This window comes from Symphalangus syndactylus, chromosome 11 (assembly GCF_028878055.3).
Source record: "Symphalangus syndactylus isolate Jambi chromosome 11, NHGRI_mSymSyn1-v2.1_pri, whole genome shotgun sequence".
Lineage (NCBI taxonomy): Eukaryota > Metazoa > Chordata > Mammalia > Primates > Hylobatidae > Symphalangus > Symphalangus syndactylus.
In genome coordinates, this window is record NC_072433.2 from 72,846,423 (window position 1) to 72,868,650 (window position 22,228).

Genomic DNA, 22,228 nt, shown 5'->3' on the forward strand with positions numbered 1-22,228 from the left:
CAATTTTAGATGATATTAGTGGTTGGAAAATCACTGACATTTTAGTGTTTTAAAAATCATTAGACTATTATTTTATTTGGAAATGACTTGATTCACACAGGCCAAGTTTTTTTTAATCAAAATTGTCTTCTAAATTAGTTAAATTTAGATATCCAAGGTCACTTTTCAATTATTGCTGGACACAGAAAATTATTTATCCCTTTCTTGCTATTGTTGAAAGAAATGTCGAACTTTAATTAAACATGATAGATGCAGTATCTACGTGGACTTAACTGGAATTGGGAAGCAACAAGCTTTACTGGAAGGCTTCAAATGGCCCTTCGCTCATTACGTTCTAGCTCTAAAAGGAAGGTATTCTCTTCCTATCTGGGAAAAATGGAACCAGAGATCTATAGTCTAAGGTGATCAAACTGCCCTAAGTCTAAGTGATTGTGCTTCTCTCCTTCCTTTTTCCACTAGTTTGCCCTTTCTTCAATATAATCCATTTCTCTCTCTTCCTTGCTTTGTGAGTATATTTAAAACTGCTTATTTAGAGACCAAAAATATTAACTATTACTTTGGGTAGAGTCATTGGCATTAATAGAAATATGCCACCACATAATTTTATTTCATTTTATTAATCATTTGTTTTATAGAAATGTTCATTTTAAATGAACTAGTTATATCAAAAGATCTCCAAAAAGATCCTTTGAAATAATAAGTCTATGTGAGCCATATTTTAGACAATGCCACTTGTATAATCAGTTGGATTATAAGCATTACTGAAGCAAAATTATCTTTATATTCATTTGAATCTATTTTTAAATTTCAAATTAATATGGCATACAAATTTTGTACATGTAGAATAAACTTAATCTCTATTCATGTATTTGGTTTTAGCAAATGTAAAAGAGTGTGTATGTGTGAATTATTTGTGTATTCTATAGAATAAATTCAAATGTGTGTTATAAAAATATCCAGCCAGGCTGGGCATGGTGGCTCATGCCTGTAATCCCAGAATTTTGGGAGGCCGAGGTGGGCGGATCACCTGAGGTCAGAAGTTCCAGGCCAGCCTAACCAACATGGAGAAACCCCGTCTCTACTAAAAATACAAAATTAGCTGGGCATGGTGGCGCATGTCTTAATCCCAGCTACTCGGGAGGCTGAGACAGGAGAATTGCTTGAACCCAGGAGGCAGAGGTTGAGGTGAGCCAAGATTGTGCCATTGCACTCCATCCTGGGCAACAAGAGCAAAACTCCATGTCTCTCTCTCTCTCTCTCTCGCTTGCTCTCTCTGTCTCTGTCTCTCTCTACGCGTGTGTGTGTGTGTGTGTGTGTGTGTGTGTATATATATATATATATATCTCCAGCTAACATAATTAAAAATCGGTAACGTTTACTGAGCCCTTACTTTCTACCAGGCAGATACAAGTAGAACAGAAAAATACATTATCCTCCCTTAGAATCGAGACTTAGGGAATGAAAGCAACTTGCTGTTCTTGCTGCTAGCAGATTTTAAAGCAGGGGTTTTAATCAAAATATGTTTTACTTCAAAGTCTGTCATATTAACAGTACATGGCTGAGTGTGGTGGCTCATGCCTGTAATCCCAGCACTTTGGAAGGCTGAAGTGTGTGGATTCCTGAGCTCAGGAGTTCAAGAGGAGCCTGGGCAACACAGTGAAAATTCTGCTCTATTAAATACAAAAAATCAGCCAGTGGGGTGGTGTGTGCCTGTAGTCTCAGCTACTTGAGAGGCTGGGGCAGGAGAATTGCTTGAACTCAGGAGGTGGAGGTTGCAGTGAGCCAAGATCACGCCACTGCACTCCAGCCTGGGCGACAGAGCAAGCCTCTGTCTCCAAAAAACAAACAATCAAAAAACCAGTACATTATATACTTTTTCAAAAACATGTAAGAAATCTAGGAGCTAATAATTTTATTATTTTAAACATCATTTAATAAAAGTAACTCAGAAAAACACTCTAGCTATGTATACATATCTGCCACAATAATAATAACATAATCAGCAAAAATAGATTAGTGCTGTGTAATTTTATAAAGAACACAGGTCATTGTGATGACAAATCGGCCCAGAGCTACTCTTCTAATGTTTGCAACTGGAAACCCAAACCACACTTCATATGTTTATTCGCACTTCAGACAATTGTGCACTGGAGAAACACACCATACACACACAAACACATGTATATATCTATGTGTATAGTTGTTGTTTTGCTTTATTAAGAAGAAAATGAGAGCGGCCCAGTTCAGTCTTAAGAGGCTAGTGATGCAAGCTCTTCTCTAATTTTATGGTTGAATCCCAGATTACTGTTTTTGAAACACAATGTTTATAGAACTGTTTACTAATCTTTTGACTTTCCAAATGTGGATAATCTTGATGGAATTTTTATGACATCTGGCTACTTTAATTTCCTCTTTCCTTTCTGTTTTTCCTAGAGTTACCCATCATTATATATGAAATTTCAGAATCAGCTTTTCTGAGCCAAGTAACTAGTTCCTGTTATTTCTCTTTTCAGATAAATTATTTTCTACTTTGAAGAATACATGTTTTTCCTTGATTCTTCATCCTGTCTTTCCCCAGTTGTGTGCTTAGAACACGTACATTACAGATGCAGAGGTCTGCTAAGAAACCTCTAATTGAAATCAGAAATGGTTTATTCACTAGAATCAAGGAAACAAAAAATGGTAGCTTTTTCTATGAAGTTCTTATAATAGATAGCTCATTGAAATGTGGTACAAAATAACCACATATAAATAAATATATGTGCTAGTAAAATTTGTTAATTTGTTTTAGGGTTTAATTAATTCCAGTAGGCTTTGGATGTGCAGACTTGTTCTTTCTGTTGATTTTACAGAAGGATGTTTTGATTGAGCTGATCCTTAATCGAATTCTTTTACTCACTCAAACACCCATTAAATTATTTATTTACTTCTACCCTACTGTACATTCTGAGTTTGATACTATGTTGAGATAAAAAGTTGCATATAATATTCCCTGTCTTTCAGCACCTGTTAGTCTCATGCAGGAGACAGAAAAACAGAGTATAGGACAATACATCACCAATTGGAGTTCTGTTTCAAGAGTGAACAGGATAATTTTGGAGAAATCATAGGATGAAGAATCATTTCTTTGGTAACTTGAAAAAAAAGAAAATTTCTTAAACTTCTGAATTCAGAATGAAGAATTAATTTTAAAAAGGGGGAAAGAAAATTAATAAACTTTAATCTATTTTAAAAAACTGTGCATCATAATCTAAGTGAAATAAGCCATGCACAGAAAGACAAACATTGCTTGTTCTCACTTATTTGTGGGATCTAAAAACCAAAAGAATTGAACTCGTGGACATAAAGAGTAGGAGGATAGTTACCAGAGGTTGCAGGGGGCGAAAGTTGGGGCTTGGGGTCAGGGCTGGATGAGAGTTGGGATGGTTAATAGGTACAAAACAAAATAGTTAGAGGCTGAGCTTCTTAACATATAAAGAACATGAGAATAAATAAATACCAAAAAAAGGTAGAAAATGGAAAATGATTTATGACCTATTAAGCAATATGTTCATGGATGAAGAAATGAAAATGTTTCTTAGTATAAAGTGAATCACAATAGATTAAATTTCCTACTTATTGGATTAACAAAACTCAAAGTTCAATATCACCACTACTTGTAAAGTTATAGGATGTAAAGTTATAGGACATTGGGCTCTCTCATATACAGCTGATGCAAATTCTAAATTAAACAATACGTATGAAAGAAAGGACGTATTATAATATTTATCCTTTGACAATCCCAGCACACAGAATCTATTAAAAAACACAGCGGCAACATTTGAAACAATGCATGACCATTATATTATTTATAGAAATTGCAAGAGTAAAACTAATCCAGTGTTCATTGTCATAGATCCCACTGAACTATAACATATTTACTGAATGGGATATTATGCCATAAAATGTAAAAAAAAATTGTATAATAAAATGATTTTCAGGATTTACTTTTAATATCAGAAGATTTTTTGGAATTCTACCATTAGTATAAAACTACTTTTTATGTGAACATTGGAGTATTTATGTATACATGTACATACAAATTCATACATAATCCCCTTTGCTTATTTTTGTAACAGGAAAACACAAGAAAGAAAAAAAAAGGTGACAGTAATAGAAAACAAGTGGAAATGACAGACATGAAAGTGTGATTTTTCTAAACTGATTTGAAGACATATTTTCAAAATATACATTTGAAGGGTAAAACTAATTTAAAAAGGCAAAAACTAGAATTTAAAAACAAGCCAAAACAAATAAACCTAATTTTTGTCAAGTTGGTGACATATCTCAACTTAAAAAATCATTTCAAGTGGTTTTAAAGCACAATATTTAGCATGCACAACAATATTTAGAATATATTTTACAGGAAAAAAATTAACTGCAAAGAAATCTTAAACTCAATTTAGTAGTGTAAATGTTACCTAATGTTGGTATTAGTATTTGGAAATAAACTTAAATAACATGCATAATTCGTGTAATTTAGCATATAGAAATGTTCAAGTTGTAATGCTAGTTAAAATACACAATACTTAAACTAACATCAAATAATCTCAACATTTAATTACATTATTGGTGGCTTATATTTTCAGAATTTACCTCCACATTTGACAGTCACTGAAAAGTATAAAATATATTTCTATTTATTTTTATTCTGATATAAAAATAATGGCTGCTACTTTAAGATATTAAAAGCCTGATTAAGCCGGGTGCGGTGGCTCACACCTATAATCCCAGCACTTTGGGAGACGGAGGCGGGCAGATCACCTGAGGTCAGGAGTTTGAGGCCAGACTGGCCAACATGGTGAAACCCTGTTTCTACTAAAAATATGAAAATTAGCCGGCCATGGTGTCGCACACCTGTAGTCCCAGCTACTGGGTAGGCAGAGGTTGCAGTGAGCCGAGATCGTGCCACTGCACTTCAACCTGGGCAACAGATCGAGACCTCATCTCAAAATAAATAAATAAATAAAATCCTAATATAAACCTATGTTTAGAGATATGAAACATTAGCAAAATTAATCTGTATAATGTCTTGCTTTACAAACAAAAATAATGCAACTTCATATTGGCACATTTATACATAATGTGATTACACACCTTTAATAGTAAATTTTAATAACATAAAACACAGCACATTTTTAAAATGCAGACAATTTTGAATTGTAAAACTTAAAGAGAGTGTGCATATGTATATAAAGTGGTATATAATCACACTGTATTAGACAACACAAAGTGTTTTTGGTATGTATGCTTTTATGCAGAGAGAGGGTCATTTTATTTTAGTCTCCTAATGAAAATTTTGATTTTTCCAGAGCTGGATACTTTTGACAGTTTGCTCGTTACATGTGTTCTTTCTTTTTGCTCCAATGTCCTGAATCTCCTCTGTGCTCATGTACTTCTCATTGCTTTGACAGATACTTCCCTAGGGAATCTTGGGAGAAGGGTAAATGCTTTCAGTGATATATGACATTATAAATTTCAATGACTTGACTATTGATCATGTGGTCTGACATAGTCTAAACAATGGCATAGAGAAATCACCTAAGACTCACATTTTCTAACAATTACTTTCCCTATGAAATGTGATTCGTTTTTCTTTTTACTTTTCTTCAAATTAATTGTATAAAATAATTCAATATTTATTATTTATATGTGGAGTAATTTGATTGTTATTGTAGTTCTGATAAATTGTTAATTGTATACACATCTCCAAATTTTTTGATAAAATCCTTCTGTTGATGAAATACAACCTTTAAAATTTTCCTTTTCAAGTTTTATTAAAGTAAAACCTGCACATATTTTGATAATACCATTGAGCAGGTATTTTAAAACTTAGAATTTTAAAAAGTCTTCTGGCCTAGTCCTCAATTCTGTTTTATAAAAGTCATTGCTTTTACAGATTTGTACATTTCTTCTGGTATCCACGCTAAATAGCATGTATCATCTCGTTTCTAGATCACTTGATTTTAGAATTAAGCGATTTATTTTTTATCAATTAGATGCGGACTTAGCTGCCTTAAATTACTGCTAACTTATTCCTACTAACAACATCTTAAGCATTTTAAAAATACATTTAATTAAGCATGCATGTTCTCAAATGAGATTACTTTTCAACATGATTTTCTATGTTGGAAATAGTTTTAAAGCCATATGTATTTTACATCAGTTATAGTAAACTTAAAATGCAATAAAAACTTCTATTTCATAAGATTCTCAAAGATTTTTGAGGGTGTTTTTTACTAATCATCTAGCTTAACTGTAACATTTCTCTTTTAAAGCAACTAGCCAGATGAAATTTCTTTTAAAACTTTCAGCTACAGGAAAGCTTCAGGCAAAATAATTTTACTGACATAAAACACTGACAGGGCACAGATCCATATGTAGACTTATCGCAGATTTATTGAAACCAAAAAGAGATTTTTATTCCCCAAATCTTTGTGTGTTCTTCTATTGCAATTTAAATCTATCTTAGTAAATTCTAAAAGTTATATTTTAGCTTTGCAGAATTCATTACTGACAAGAATATATTTTGGCATATTTTAAAACCTGCTCCTGAGAGGGAGAAAGGTTTGAAGTTTTCATGACACTCAGTTTGAATATAACTTGGGTCAAAATGTTTTTCACTAAAGCAGTACACATTTGATTTAGTATTAGGTTAATGTCTTTTATGATGGGGAGTCACTGACTTTGATAGAGATCAGTCAAATTGAATAAAAGTGATTACCCAAAGGAGTAATCACTTCTATCTGACCATATCCATTAAGCACTACTTTAAAATTTGCTTTATTATTAGCAAAGGGCTTCTAGTAAACACGTTTGCCTTCTTTAAAGAGGGACTACCACAGACACTTAAGCCCTAAGTAATTGGGATATTTGTATAGCCTGAGTTTTATTCATGGAGATTTACGTTCAATTTCCATTAATCTTAATAGGAAGTCATTACCTAACTGGCATGGATGATTGATAATTCAGAATAATTCAAGATAGTGTTACCGCATTTGATATTTTATGTTACAAATGTCAACAACACCCATTTAAAACTAAATATGCATCATGTTATCTATTCCTAGGTAATTCTCCACATGGGCAAAACTTTGTAGGTAATTTTAAAATTAAAAAAAGAAACAGCATTGAACCCATTAAAGATGTTAAAATATCTTTAATAAGTAAAGATGTTTTAATACTCAGTTCTTATAATTAAGAAGTGCTGAATAGCCTGGAAAGTTATATAAGAAAAATATTCTTTGTGATATCTGAATATATATTTAAACAGGAAAAATAAATATTATTAGCATATGTGAAATATAAACTTAAACATAAAGCTTTGCTCTTAATATCAGATTTTTTAATGTCCTTAAGAATTTGTATCATGTGTACCATTTTCAAATATATAAGATTGGGAAGCAGAAAAAAATAAATGTGAATTTAATTTGTAGGCTAAATATTAAGTGATCATATATACATAGGAATTTGAGTGTCAGTGTATGTTCACCTGTAAGTAGTTATAAAAAAGTAAACAAGAATCACTGCAATGATAGAACCATTATATGCTAGTTTAATTATTTAATTTGTGTATTTAACATTTATATTTATGTATTTTTCAACCAATTTGTGCAAAATGAATTGTTAAATAATAATTAATAAAGTATATCCTACCTCCCGTTTGCCACATATTCCATGCTGCAAAATTAGAATGCTATAAGGAAAAAGTCTGTTCCTAGAAATACTTATCAGATCTTTATATAATGAATATCAAATTATAATTAGTTGACGTAAGCACTGACCAAATTTCCAAATTATAAAGCCATTTTAATATTATAATGGAAATACATTAATTGTTTGTTATTATTCTGTCTTCTATAGACAACTTCATAAAAGGGCAATAAACGGAACTTACATTTATCATTGTTTTTATTAGAAGCAACCCCAGCTATAATAATTATTCTACTTTTCAGATAAGACCTGTGATAGGGACCAAGAGACAGAGAAACAGATAAAAGTGATAAAAATAAAAGTGATTGAAGTCTTCTAGGTCAATGTTTTCTCAAAAGTCATGAACAGTCAGCTCACCTGATATTTTGTTTAAATGCAGATCTAACTCAGTAGGCCTGGGGTAGAGGATCTACAATGGTCTTCCTGTCACAATTCCAAATGATAATATTACTGATCTAAGGGCAATACTTCAGTAGCAAGCCCATTTTTCCTAATTTTCCAAATAGATAAATAAACTCAGCTAAATTTGATGATTCCCAAATACCATAAAATTGATCATGAGCAGATCCCAAACTATATCATATCATTTTTCTGGTATTAGCAATTTGTATACATTTTTATTTTTCTAAGTATCAATTACATTATTTTCTATGTCACAGCATTTATATTTTATTTAAATTAATTTAACTGGAACTAACTGAATCACTATTCACAAATCTCTTAACCAAGTTTAATATTAGTGAAGGAAGAACTGTACATTAGGTAGAACATTGAAAACCCATAGGAGAAATTAGAAATTAAACATTAAGTAGTGACTGGAGGAATATTGGGCTGTGGTAATGTGATACTTTATTTGAATCTGTAATATGGTTAGGTTAATTTGGAAATACTTATTGTGTCTCAGTTCTGGTGTAATGATCCAATTCAACTGGCACAAAAAATTTCATTTGAATGTAATCTTTAAACCTTTGTACATATTTTCTCTTGTGAGTTTAGTTAACCATGCCAAGTCATTGCAACAGAGTTCCCTACTGGTATAGAGATTTTCTTTAGCCTGTAAATGAAGTTGTTTGTGACTTGGAGTAAGGTTCCTGCTAGGTCTGCCAGCTTGCTTTAAGCTAGAATGAAAATACATGAATGGTTGACTTATGTTGATGTAAACTAATTTGAATATGTTCCAATCTTTCCAAAAGCTTTCAAAATGTGTTGTAGTATGAAGTTGGATAATTATATATTGTCTTCCACTAATAACAGATATAAATTCAGCACATTTAAAAAGCCTGCATGAAAGTGTCGGTTTACAGAATGATATTTATATTAGCAAAAGTAATGCATTTCAAGGATAAAAACAAACAGTAAAATAAGTGGAAATACAGCTACCTATTGGATAGCTTCCTTCTGGGAGGAAATTTCCACTCATATTTTCACAGATCTTAAGGAAAATAGTAACCTGTCAGTCAAAAGTAATTGATGATCTATAGTACTTGGAACTGTTTGTCAATGGGTTCGTTTACATGCCAACAAGTCTATATAAATAATATTAACTATATCATAGGACAGGACTTGGTTCATGGTGCCTCCTAAGTCATACATTTTCACATTTTGCATGAGATGTAGAAGTACATCACTGACAATAAGTAAAAATGAAAAACAAAATTATCAAGGTCCCTTCCACTCCTCACTCTTGACTTCTTAGGCCCTATATTTGGTCCAGTTCTTCCATAACAGCCAATTTCTAGATTTTTCTAGTCTTTTCTACCACCCAAAACGAGAGAGAACATTTGTCTTAAAATTTCAACTTGATCTTCCCTTGACACAACAATCTGTTCCAATGTATTGGGGATTCACACTTGTACATTTTTATCAATGACTGAGATGAAATTATGGAATACACAGTTGACACAGACATAAAGTGCTGGGTTTAGGAACTAAAATACACAATATTTTCATTCACTCAGCACATTTATACTATTTGTTTAAGATATTCAAAACACTGTGCTTGATAGGATGTAAATGATAGTGGCATAAATGATATATTATATTTTTCAAACTTAGAAAAACAATAATAATCACATAAATTTTAGGCATCTTGAAAATCCATTGGACAGTACTGTATATTTTAATGTGAGATGTTTGGGGAATCTATAAATTATAACATATAAGTGACTATAAGTTTTGTCTATGTATAAAACTGTATCTGTGGGAAAGTAAAAGGCAGGGTTATGTGAGTCAGATGTTTCACTCTATGCATTTTAGTATTACAACTTTGTGTGAGAGAATACAAATGCATTTCCTCTGGGACTAGTTCAGAACCAAATGAAACATAGTATCTTTGGAAATCTGAAAAATGCATATTCAGTTATGTCTGAAGCATTTATATTTTAATATTGCTAGGATCCAAGAGGACTCCAAATGAATTGTTGGTTACATAAAATCAATCTAAGATTCCGAGTTAGGAAAATGTACTCAGAATCAATTGTACAAGCACACACAGATGTACACACACACACACACACACACACACACACAGACACAGAGGCATGCACACACATTCTGGTCGTTGTTTTCGTTTGTTTTTCCCCAAACCTCACAATGGACAAAATGATAAATGCGTGTTAGAGCTAAAACAGGTGAACTTTTAGATAAGTTAGCAGCAAATAAGAAACTGCCCAACAGCGTAAGTTGGCCCTTATGCCATTGGCCACATCTGAACATCTAATAATTATACACTTGAACCTCTTTCTAGAGTTCAATATGAAGTTAAAGCTCACCTCAGGGCTTACTAAAAACTTATGCTTAGTCAAATCTTAACTTTTCCTGCATGGCCAGGAGGAACACTGATTTACTTAACCCTGTAATCTCTCATCTCAGCTGCAATATTCTTTATACTGGCTTGTTCCACTAAGAGGGGAATCATGTCATACTGATCTAAATTGACTTGTGCCTATGTCTGCTCCAATTTTGCCACAAGCAGAACCACAAAATAGTATCACTCTATTAGAATGTATTTGTTTTTCAGTTACATCACATAAGTTATTCTCTCTAGATAGATAGATTTAGAGACAGAGAAAGAATAACTTCTGTGATATAACTGAAAAGCAAATAAATACTAATAAATACTTGTTATCAAATATATATATGTGTGTGTATTTATATATATATATATATATATATACCACTTTGTTGTATTTTTAAACTCTTTTAATTCAGTAGCTAATTCAAAAAATGTCTTGTAAGATAGATTGCCACTATTTTAATTAATATTTCTTGGTGTAACAGCTTTCTATTTAGCTGCAAAATTTTATTCTAATTACTTTCTTTCCAAGAAGCTATGTAAATTATTGGCAGATTTAATACTCTCAGCATGCATCTTCTCTCCCATTGAAAGATTTCTGGAGTTTACGTACAATTAATTTACTAGCAACCATATCTTTGTGTATGAGATTCAGAATTCTGTAATGTTTGGAGACATCTATCCCCTGCCTTTAAAAGAAAATCCAGAAGAAAGACTGTTTTTCAATTTTTCCTTTTTCTTAACCTCTATCTCTGACTGCAGGTTAACTTCATTTAGGAGGATGAATTGTACTTTAGGGAAAAAAACTTAATTCTATACAATGGTTTCATTGACGACTATATATTATCAAAGACCAGATTTCAAATAGGCATAGAGAGTCCTTTCCTTCTCTGTGGCCCGGTTGTATATCAGTACCAGCTGAAACTCCTACTTTCTTTATTCCAATTTATGTCATATGTGACTCCTTTCCCTTTGAACTCAATCATACTATTCCTTTTTGTTGTCGTTGTTATTGTTCAACAATTTTCCATTACCCTATTCTAGTTAATTTCTTGCCAGCCTACTAGAAATTAATTTATGACAGGTTAGCCAGAATTTAACTAGAATAGAATATAACTGAATTAATTAATTTGTATGAACTCTTAAAAACTAAAAATATTTAGAGCAAAAGGTTTCAGTAAACATTTGCTAAATGAACTTCTCATTTATCATAAAATAATAGCATTTCTCTATCAGTATTCCTAATATATGGACCCACTACAATGTATTGCCAATTGTAATAAAGCTATATTGCCCTAGTAAAATTATTTTTAATCTCTCTGTGGCTCAGATTCTTTGTTGTAATATTAGAACAAATATAATATTTATTTTATAGATTTATTTTGAGGATTAAACGATATACATATGCAATACTTGGACTGCTTACTGGCAGATATCATTTGTAATAATAATAATAAAAAGCCTTTTCCAGTCAGGCACAGTAGCTCAGGCCTGTAATCTCAGTACTTTGGGAGGCCGAGACGGGCGGATCACCTCAGGTCAGGAGTTTGAGACTAGCCTGGCCAACATGGTGAAACCCCATCTCTACTAAAAATACAAAAATTAGCCAGGTGTGCTGGTGCATGCCTGTAATTCCAGCTACTCGGGAGGCTGAGATAGAAGAATCGCTTGAACCCAGGAGGTGGAGTTTACAGTGAGCCGAGATCGAGCCACTGCACTTCATCCTGGGCGGCAGAGTGAGACTCTGTCTCAAAAAATAAAATAAAATAAAACAAATAAAATAAAACATAAAACATAAAAATAAAAAGACTTTTCCTAACGTGTCACCTTTAGTTAGTTCTTTGGGAAACTAAGAATGGAGCAGACATGTGTCATGGATAAAGTCAAGTTTAGTAACTGAGAGTGAAAAACGCAAAGGTCAGAAATAATAGTAACATTTCAACAGGTTGAATAGAATGTGAGATAAAAATATGGGAATATAGGCAGGAACTGAATTTGAGTTATGTGTAATTGAAACAAAATGGAAAAGGAAACTGGCAGAATCATAAGACTGAGGGGCATTTCCCACCTGCTGCTACACAGATTGCAGCAGAGTGGGAATGAGAGAACTGTTATAAACAGCCTAGAAAATAAATGTACAGGGCCGGGCGCGGTGGCTCATGCTTGTAATCCCAGCACTTTGGGAGGCCGAGGCGGGCGGATCATGAGGTCAGGAAATCGAGACCACGGTGAAACCCCGTCTCTACTAAAAATACAAAAAATTAGCCGGGCGCGGTGGCGGGCGCCTGTAGTCCCAGCTACTCGGAGAGGCTGAGGCAGGAGAATGGTGTGAACCCGGGAGGCGGAGCTTGCAGTGAGCCGAGATTGCGCCACTCCACTCCAGCCTGGGCAACAGAGCTAGACTCCGTCTCAAAAAAAAAAAAAAAAAAAAAAGAAAATAAATGTACAGTAACTTAATCAATATCATAAATCCCTTTTGCCAAAAAGACAACTCTCTTTTAGACAGAATGATCCAATTTTAATATAATTCAGTTGAGGGGATACAAAACAGTACATCATAATTACTATTTTGTAATAACACCAAAAACAGCTCAAATAGTACATTATACATTTCCTTTTGCTTTTTTTCTCATGTTAAATCTGCTTTTGAGTGACAGATATCTACCTTTTTACACATTTATCTTTGTTATTGTTGAAGTTGGCTTTGCATATATTTACCACATATTATGAAATTCCTACCTCAGAGCTTTACAACCAATCCCATTAAATTCAACAAGAATAAAAACTATGTATTTTAATACTGTGCTGTGTACCAGTAGCTGCTCCCAGTCTGTTACTTGTATCAATCCATTTGATTCCCACTACAGTTCAATAGAATACACATGAGGGGTGAGGACAAAGGTAATTTGGCTTTAGAGCTCATGTTCTTGATCATTCTGCCACTCTAGTAAACAAATAAAAAGGGAGCTTGATGATGAACACAGAAATTAAAATATTATTGTGGAATCGTTTATGAACTGAGAAGTAATTTAAAGACAGCTCATTTCATTTCATACCATCCCTCTTCTATGTTTTTACTCTATAAAGTACATTTTATATAGTCAATAAAATGAACCAAAAGAGAGTTATTTGGGTATTTTTAAGTGGGAATGCCAAGACCACTCTTCCACACCAAAGTAGCACACTCACAGTCCAAACGCCACTCACCTTGGCATGGACATGGTTGAAAATGAATTTAAATTAAATTCATTTAATTGTTTATGAATGAGTTTAGCTCATTCCTGCTCTAGAGAGAGCAAAAGTAATTGTGTTGCATTTCAGTGTATTATTAAAAGAGGATAAATGTAACACACCATACCTAGTGGCACTGGTCTGTGGCCAGGAGAAACAGTTCTAATAAAGTTCCCTTTCTTCCAATAATTCACAGTCACTTTCTTCCTCAATGATAACATATCAGGAAGGAGAGCTTTTTCCCAACTTGTTACTTTTTTTACGGGATTAAGTGAGAGAGATGATGAAATAATAAATACTAAGTAAAGTCCTTTATCTTACTAGGAGAGGAAAGCTTAATCAATCAAAATAATCTTTTCTCTTTCTGAAATATTTTAAATTAATGCATGCCAAAATTTAGGTGTAGCACAGACGGAGTTATTATTTCTCTTTGTTTAAAGATGAGCATATCATATAATATAACCAAATGACCAAATTCAGTTTGACATTTGTTTCATCCTTTTTATCTGAATACTAAGTTTAAATAATGGCAAACAGGATTTTAAGATTTTGTGTTGAAAAATGTTTAAATACTAAAACCTATCATTTAAAATATTGCATTGATATAGAGTATTTATATTTAATATTTTGATAGTTTAAGATTATTTATCTTTTAAATATATCGTTTGCCTTTATTTTCTAAAATATGGTGAAATAAAAAAGAGTACATTTCCATAGAGGACATATGCAAAAAGATAATTAACCACTGTGTAGAGGGAAAACAAGTCGCACAGAAATTATACTCCCTAATGTTGCCTCATTTATTTTAAATAAGTACTTACGTTCTGAATAAAGTACAACATATAAAAATAGAAAACCATAATAAAATAACAAAAAATAACTATAAGATATGGTAAAAGAGAAATACATTTCTGCATCCTTAAATGCTGAAAAAGCCAAATTCTGTTTATTTTAAAAATATATTTTTACTTATTTGTGACATTTTTAGTTTTTAAAGCTGTCAAAAAAAATTTCAGTAACTGCAAAGAGACTTCCACAGCATGTGGAGAATAACTTAGAGCTAAATGATACAATACAGGCTATATGTAATACAGAAGCACACCTCTGTTGAGCTCCAGAAAGTAATACGTGTGGAGAAATCAATCTTTGATGAACGGGCATCCTGAAAAAAGATATTAAAGTGACTGTTTTGTTTTATAGTTGTTTATTTGTTTTTGTTTTTGTCAATTCCTCACAAGCTGTGTTCCAATGTAATTAAAACCCATATGAGAGGATTTCAAAATACTAACTAAAGTATTTCATTGTAATCTTTGATATCAGTTGTAATGTCTCCTTTTTCCTTCTCGGATTTTATTTGTGTTTTCTCTTTTATCTCAATCAGTCTAGCTAAAGATTTGCTTATTCTGTACATCTTTTCAGAAAAAAAAAATTTCTGTTACTTTGTTCTTTTGTATTGTGTATTCTAGTCTATATCTCATTTATTTCTGCTCTGATCTTTATTTTTTTTTCCTTTTACCTATTTGTGAGTTTAGATTGTTCTTGTTTTTCTAGTCCCATAATGTTAGGTTATTTATTAGAGATCTTTCTACTTTTTTGATGCAGGCATTTATTGCTATAAATGTTCTTCTTAGAAATGCTTTTTCTGTATCTCATAGACTCTATTATGTTGTGTTTCCATTTTCATTTGTCTAAAATAATTTTTTTACATTTACTTTCTAAATTTGTTTATTGATCCATTGGTTGTTTATGAAAATGTTGTTTCATGTCCATGTATTTGTATAGTTTCCAAAATTAATCTTATTAATTTCTAGTTATATTCCTTTTTGGTCAGGCTTGCTATGACTTCTTTTATTTTTAAAATGTATTATGACTTGTTTTGTGGCCTAACATATGATCTTTCCTGGAGTTGGTTCAATGTGCTGTTGAGAAAATGTGTATTCTGCAGCTGTTGGGTGGAATGTTCTGTAACTGTTTGTGAGGTCCACTTTGTCTAAAGTCCAGTTTAACTCCAATGTTTGTTAATTTTCTGTCAAGATAATCTTTCCATTGCTGAAAGTGGGGTGTTGATGCTCCTTATTATTATTGTATTGAAGTTAATCTCTCCTTTTAGGTCTTTTAAAATTTGTTTTACATATTTAGGTGTTCCAGTATGAAATTCAAGTATGTTTACAATTGTTCTAGCATCTTGCTGTATTGGCTCTTTTATCATTATGTAAAGACTTTTTTCATATTTTATCATCTCTAACTTAATGTCCATTTTATCTAGTATAAGACAGATAAAATCCAGTCATTTGAAGCAAAATAGAGAAACCTGGAAGACATTAATTTAGGTGAAATAAGCCAGTCACAAGAAGACAAACACTGCGTGAGCATATGCAAACACTCTATATGTAGTAGGCTGATTTCAGCAAATAACAATGTGTTGTATATTTCAATTCAGAAGAGCATATATTTAATTTTATTGCCACAGAGAGATGATAGATATTTAAAGTGATGGATATGACAATTACCATCACTTGATCATTATACAGTGTATGCATACACTGAAACTTCTTGCTGGACCCCAGAAATACATACAATTTGTACGTCAATCACAAATAAAAATAATTAATACAAGAAGCATTTTTATACCTTTTCTTACAGAGCTCAAAAAAATAAGTGTTCCAGTAATGAAATCATGAATCAAAGATTTTCAAATTCAAAAGGGAAAACTTGCTTTTAGAGTCCACCACTCATATTTGAAAAAACATATTTTTAATATTGCCTTTTCACTAGGAAGGCCAATAGTATTTCAAATTTCTATTATAAGATGGATTGAATAATCTAGGAAAATACAATTTGATATCAAAGCTATCAGGAAAATGTGTCATCTGTTATGAACTTTTATAATAGGTTTTAACTAAAGTTAGTTTAGATGCACTCAATTAGTAAGACACAATGTATCAATATGAGCCTCAGGCAATAGAGAAAACTGGACATCCTACATATAAAAATGTGCTAAGTCAGTAAAATGCAAATAGTACATGTCAAGCAGCATATACTAATCAGACAAGAGCTGACCTGGGACAATAAGTGAGGAAGAGAACCTTTTAAATTTCAGTGACAATTCAGGAAGACACAGTTACTAACAGGGTCATTTAGAGCTACATTTAATTTCACAGAAGTATAAATTGTATGACCATTTTACTTTGATGTCACCAACATATTATAGCACAGATTACATAAAACACTCAAGGGTATTTTCTTATAATGTATTCATTGGTCCTGTTTAAAATAAGCATTTAATTCCTAGTGTATTTCATTATGATTGTCCAAATTGTGGGTTAACAAAGCACTGTGGTTTCTTCTGAATTATTTTTTGATCATTTTACTGATCACTGGGACTTCCACCAAAATACAAGACTATTTACATTCATGTTCTAAGTGTGTAGAAGGCTCTACCTTAAAACAATAATTTTATTGATGAATTAAGAAAAATGCTTATTTTGGGCAAGTTTAATTATACTTTTTAAATTTAAATATATTTTGTAGTGAGAATGGAAAATTTAGCTGTGTAAGGAAATACGCCAAGAAAGCTGTGAAATTTTAGGTTAAGAATTTCAAATTAGAGAAAAACCTTGATGTAATTTCTTACAAATTTTTAAAAATTAGTAAGATATAAAGGGTACAGACAATGATTGAGTTCAGAATAGTAAATGACTTTGGTCATTCGGAATTCAGGACTGACTAAGTTAAAACAAACATAGAACAGTATCAGAGAAAATTGTTAAAAAACATAAGACAAAGAGTGATTTCTGGTTGCAGGTCAAACATGTAAATACCCTGGAAGTTTTCATTTCTTTCTCACAAGAAAAAAGCTGACTATGCTGAAAATCAACTCTTGTTAGATCAATCAGAGAAATGACGTAACAGGTCAAACTGCTCTCTGAAAACTGGAGACAGCATCAGACCAAGAATCTCAGCTTAATAGGAGCAGAAACCCACAACTGGGACTAATACACGTAGAAATACTTACACAATAATTTACTAACTTTTGAAGCCTCAGTGTGGACTACCTTGAGAACTAAAAACCATATGGTTCCAGCCTTAAGAGGGCCCCCACATTTTTGTGAGATTTACCTCTAGAACTCGACAAGGTTCTCAGGGTGAGTATCTGAGAAAAATTCTTTAACCAACCTGGGGGACAGGAGTATTCAACTCCAGCCCCTCCTAGCCTTCCTGTCTCACCGAAGTCTGGGGAAAGGGAAGAAGCACTTGTAAAAAAACACAGCCTAGGATCACAGGCTCACTAAAAACTGAGACACAATCATAAGAGTATATAAAATGTTTTCTCTCTCCACATGTTACCAACACAACAATCAGGTTCCGGTATCGTAATAGTGGATTATCTCTAAACAAACTTCAATGCTCAGTCCTTATTTTTTTAAAAAAATCAGGAAAACCCCAAGGCAATAGGAGAAACTGAAACAAAGGCACTAGTGGACATTTTAGTCCCTAACATCTACCACTATAGAGGACATAGCTGGACTCCTAGCCAGACAATACAAAATGTTACACTAAAGGCCTGTTTGGCTCAGTTTCATTTACTACATAATCATGTCAAGCTTTCAACATAAAAATTACAAGACAGCATTAGGAGATACACCTAATGCTAAATGACGAGTTAATGGGTGCAGGAAATCAACATGGCACATGGATACATATGTAACAAACCTGCACATTGTGCACATGTACCCTAAAACCTAAAGTATAATAAAAAAAAAAGTAAATAAAAAAATTACAAGACATTCTAAAATGGGAAAAAAGTAGTTTGAAGAGACAAAGCAAGCATCAGAACCAGACTTACAGATGGTAAGGGATCTATGATGGTTAATATTAGGCATCAACTAGACTGGACTGAAGGATGCTTAGATGACTGGTGAATAATTGTTTCCGGCTGTGGCTGTAAGGGTGTTTCCAGAGGAGACTGACATGTATGTCAGTGTACTGGAGAGGAAGAACTGCTTTCAATAGCAGGTGCTATGGAATCAGCTGCCGGAAACGCTTAGAACAAAGCAGGTGGAGGAAGGAGGATATTCAGTTTGCTGAGCTTCCTGTCTCCCTTCTGAAACGAGACACTTTTTCTCCTTCTGTTGGGTTTTGTCATGCCCCAGCTTGCAAACAGCCTACTGTGGGACTTTGCTTTTGTAATAGTGTGAGCCAATTCTTCCTAATAAACTCCCTACTCCTTTACTTTTGTTATAGTGGGTGCCAATTCTTCCTAATATGCATTCTACTGGCTCTATCACTCTGGAGAGCCCTGACTAATAGAGAAAGAGGCTCTAGTAAGATCTAATAAAAAAAGTGGGCAACATGAAAATGAAAGACAGGTAATGTCATCAAAGAAAGAGATTAATACTCTAAGAAAGAATCAAATGAAAATCATAAAAATCAAAGAGGATGAAACAGAATGAATACTGTCTTTGATGGTATCATCAGTAGACTGGACATGGCTGAAGAAAAAAAATCAGTGAGCTGGAAGATACATCAATAAAAACTTCTCTAACTAAAAACAAAGAGAAAAAAAGAAAAAAAAATAGAAACCAGAATATCTAGAAAGAGAAGTAACTACAAAGTGTAACATACATATAATGAGAATACTTAAAAAGAAGAAGAAAAAGACCAAGAAATATTTGAAGTAAAATTGGCTCAGAATGACAATTACCAAATCACTGACCCAAGAAGCTCAAAACAAACCAAGTTGGATAAATAAGAAAAAATTGAACCTTGGGATATAATACTCTAATTACAGAAAATCAAAGACATAAAAAATTACAGAAGCCATACATTATCTGTAGAGGAACAAGGATAAGAATTACCTTGGGCTTACCAGAAACCGTGTAAACAAGAGGAGAGGGAAATAAAATATTAAAAGTGTTAAAGAAAACCCAGCAACCAAGAATTGTGTGAAAAAAAAGAAAAAAGAAAACGTTTGTCATCAGTGAATCTGCCAAGCAAGAAATCTTGAAAGGAGTTATTCAGAGAGAAGAACACTGATACAGGTCAGAAACTCAGATCAAAGAAAAAAAAAAAAAAAAAAAACACAGAAAAGTTTATGAGAAAAAATAATTAAGGATAGAATAAAATATCTAATTTCGATTCTTCTTAGTTGATATAACAGATAATAATTTGTGTTGGTGATCATGATTAAAGGATAAATGAAATGAATTACAACAATGATATAGAAGATAGAGAAGAGAAATTGTGAATACTCTGTTATAATGTATCTGCACTCTCTTTGGTAGAGTATAGCATTATTTGAAAGTGGATTTTGATTAGTTGTAAATGTATATTGTAAATACCAAAGTCATCACTAAAAAATAAAAGAAAAATATCTTTAAAATAACCTACAAAAGACACTGTTAGAGTGGAAAAAGCAAAAATTCTAAATGATATGTTGACTACAAGAAATTCACTTTAAATTGAAAACACTAATAGATTAAGAGTAAAAAGAGGAATAAAGATATACTATGTTGACATTAATAACAAAAAAGCTGGAATAGCTGAATTAATTTGAGAAAAGCAGATTTCAGGCTGAAATTATTGGGGATAAAGAGGAATATGACATAATAACGAAGAGGTTCTAGAAGAACCTCTCTCCCTTCTGAAATGGGACACTTTTTCTCCTTCTGTCATTGGACATCAGACTCCAGGTTCTAGAATAACCCCTTCATTATTATGTAGAATATATAACAATCTTTATTGTTCATATATAACAAAAATATATAACAATCTTTATTGTTTATGTGACTAACAAACAGTGTCAAAATATGTGAGGCAATAACAGACAGAACTTCAACAAAAATTAAATAAATATACTACTGTAGTTGGAAATTTTAACACATCTTTATTAGTAATGGATAGATTTAGCAAGTATAAAATTAGTAAGCTTACAGTTAAACTGACCAGCAACATCAATCAAATTAATCTAATTGACATTTATAGAATATTTTATCCAACAACAACTGAATACACGTTCTCCTCAAGCATACAGGGAGCATTCATCAAGACAGACTATATTCCAGGCCATAAAACACACCTTAACAAATTTACAAGGAAAGAAATTGAACTAAGTACGCTCTCAGATCACAAGGAAATTAAACAAGAAATCAACAACAGAAAAATTACTGGAAAATCACCAAATACATTAAAATTTGAAACACACAACTAAATACCACACAGGTCAAAGAAGAAGTCTAAAAAGCATTAAAATATTTTGAATTAAATGACAAAAATCAATTTTTTTTCAACACAGCAAAAACAGTGCTTAGTGGGAAACAACACATTGAATAAACAGGGAAGAAGAACAATCTAAAAATTATAACGTATTCTTCCTCTGTAGGAAATCAGAAGAAAAAGAGCAAATTAAATCCAAAGTAAGACAAAAAAAAGAAATAGTAAAAATTACAGCAAAGATTAGTGAAATTAAACACATGAAATCATTATAGAAAAATAATTAAACAAAAACTCTTTTTTTTTTTTGGAAAACGTTAAACTGACTAATCTCAAGGCAGGTTAACAAAAAAATGAAAAGAGAGAAGACACAAATTACTAATATCAGAGATGAAAGAGGGCCCAATGTTATGCCCACGAATTTGAAAACTTTGATGGTATAAACCAATTTGTTTAAAGACACAAGCTACAACAACTCACACAAGAAAAAATATATAACCTAAATAGGCTTATCACTATTAAATATATTAAATCAATAATTAATAGTCTTCCAAAACAGAAAGCTTAGGTCTAGCTGGTTTCACTGATAAATTATATGACACATTAAGGAAAAAATAATACTTATCTACAATGTTTCCTAGTTAATCGAAGCAGAGAAAATACTTTTTTAACTCATTCTGTGTGGCCAGTATTACCATAAAAAGCAAAAATCAGACAAAAATTATTTTTCAAAAAGCACACCAATATATCTCATAAACGTAGATGCAATGATTCCCAAAAAATATTATCAAATTGAATTTAACAATGTATAAAAATAATTATACACCATAATTAAAATCTACTTGATAAAGAATAAAAAAAACTACAGCTAACATACTCAATGTTGCTATTCCCCAAGTCAGAGATAAGGCAAGAATGTCTCCTCTCACCACTCTTATTAAACATTATACTAGAAGTTCTAGTGAAAGAAATTTTTAAAAAGGAAATAAAAGGTATACAGATTGAAAAGAAAGAAATAAAACCTCTGTTTGCAGATAACATGTTCATTCATGTAGAAAGTCCAAAAGAATAAAAATGTTCTCCTGGAAATAATAAACAATATAGAAATTTTTAAAGATATAAATTTTTTAATTACAAAATTCATGTAGTTTATGTCAACAATTTATTGAAATTTAAAAATGAAAACAGCCTGTTAGCACTGAAAACATGTAATACATAAATAAAAATCTAACAAAACGT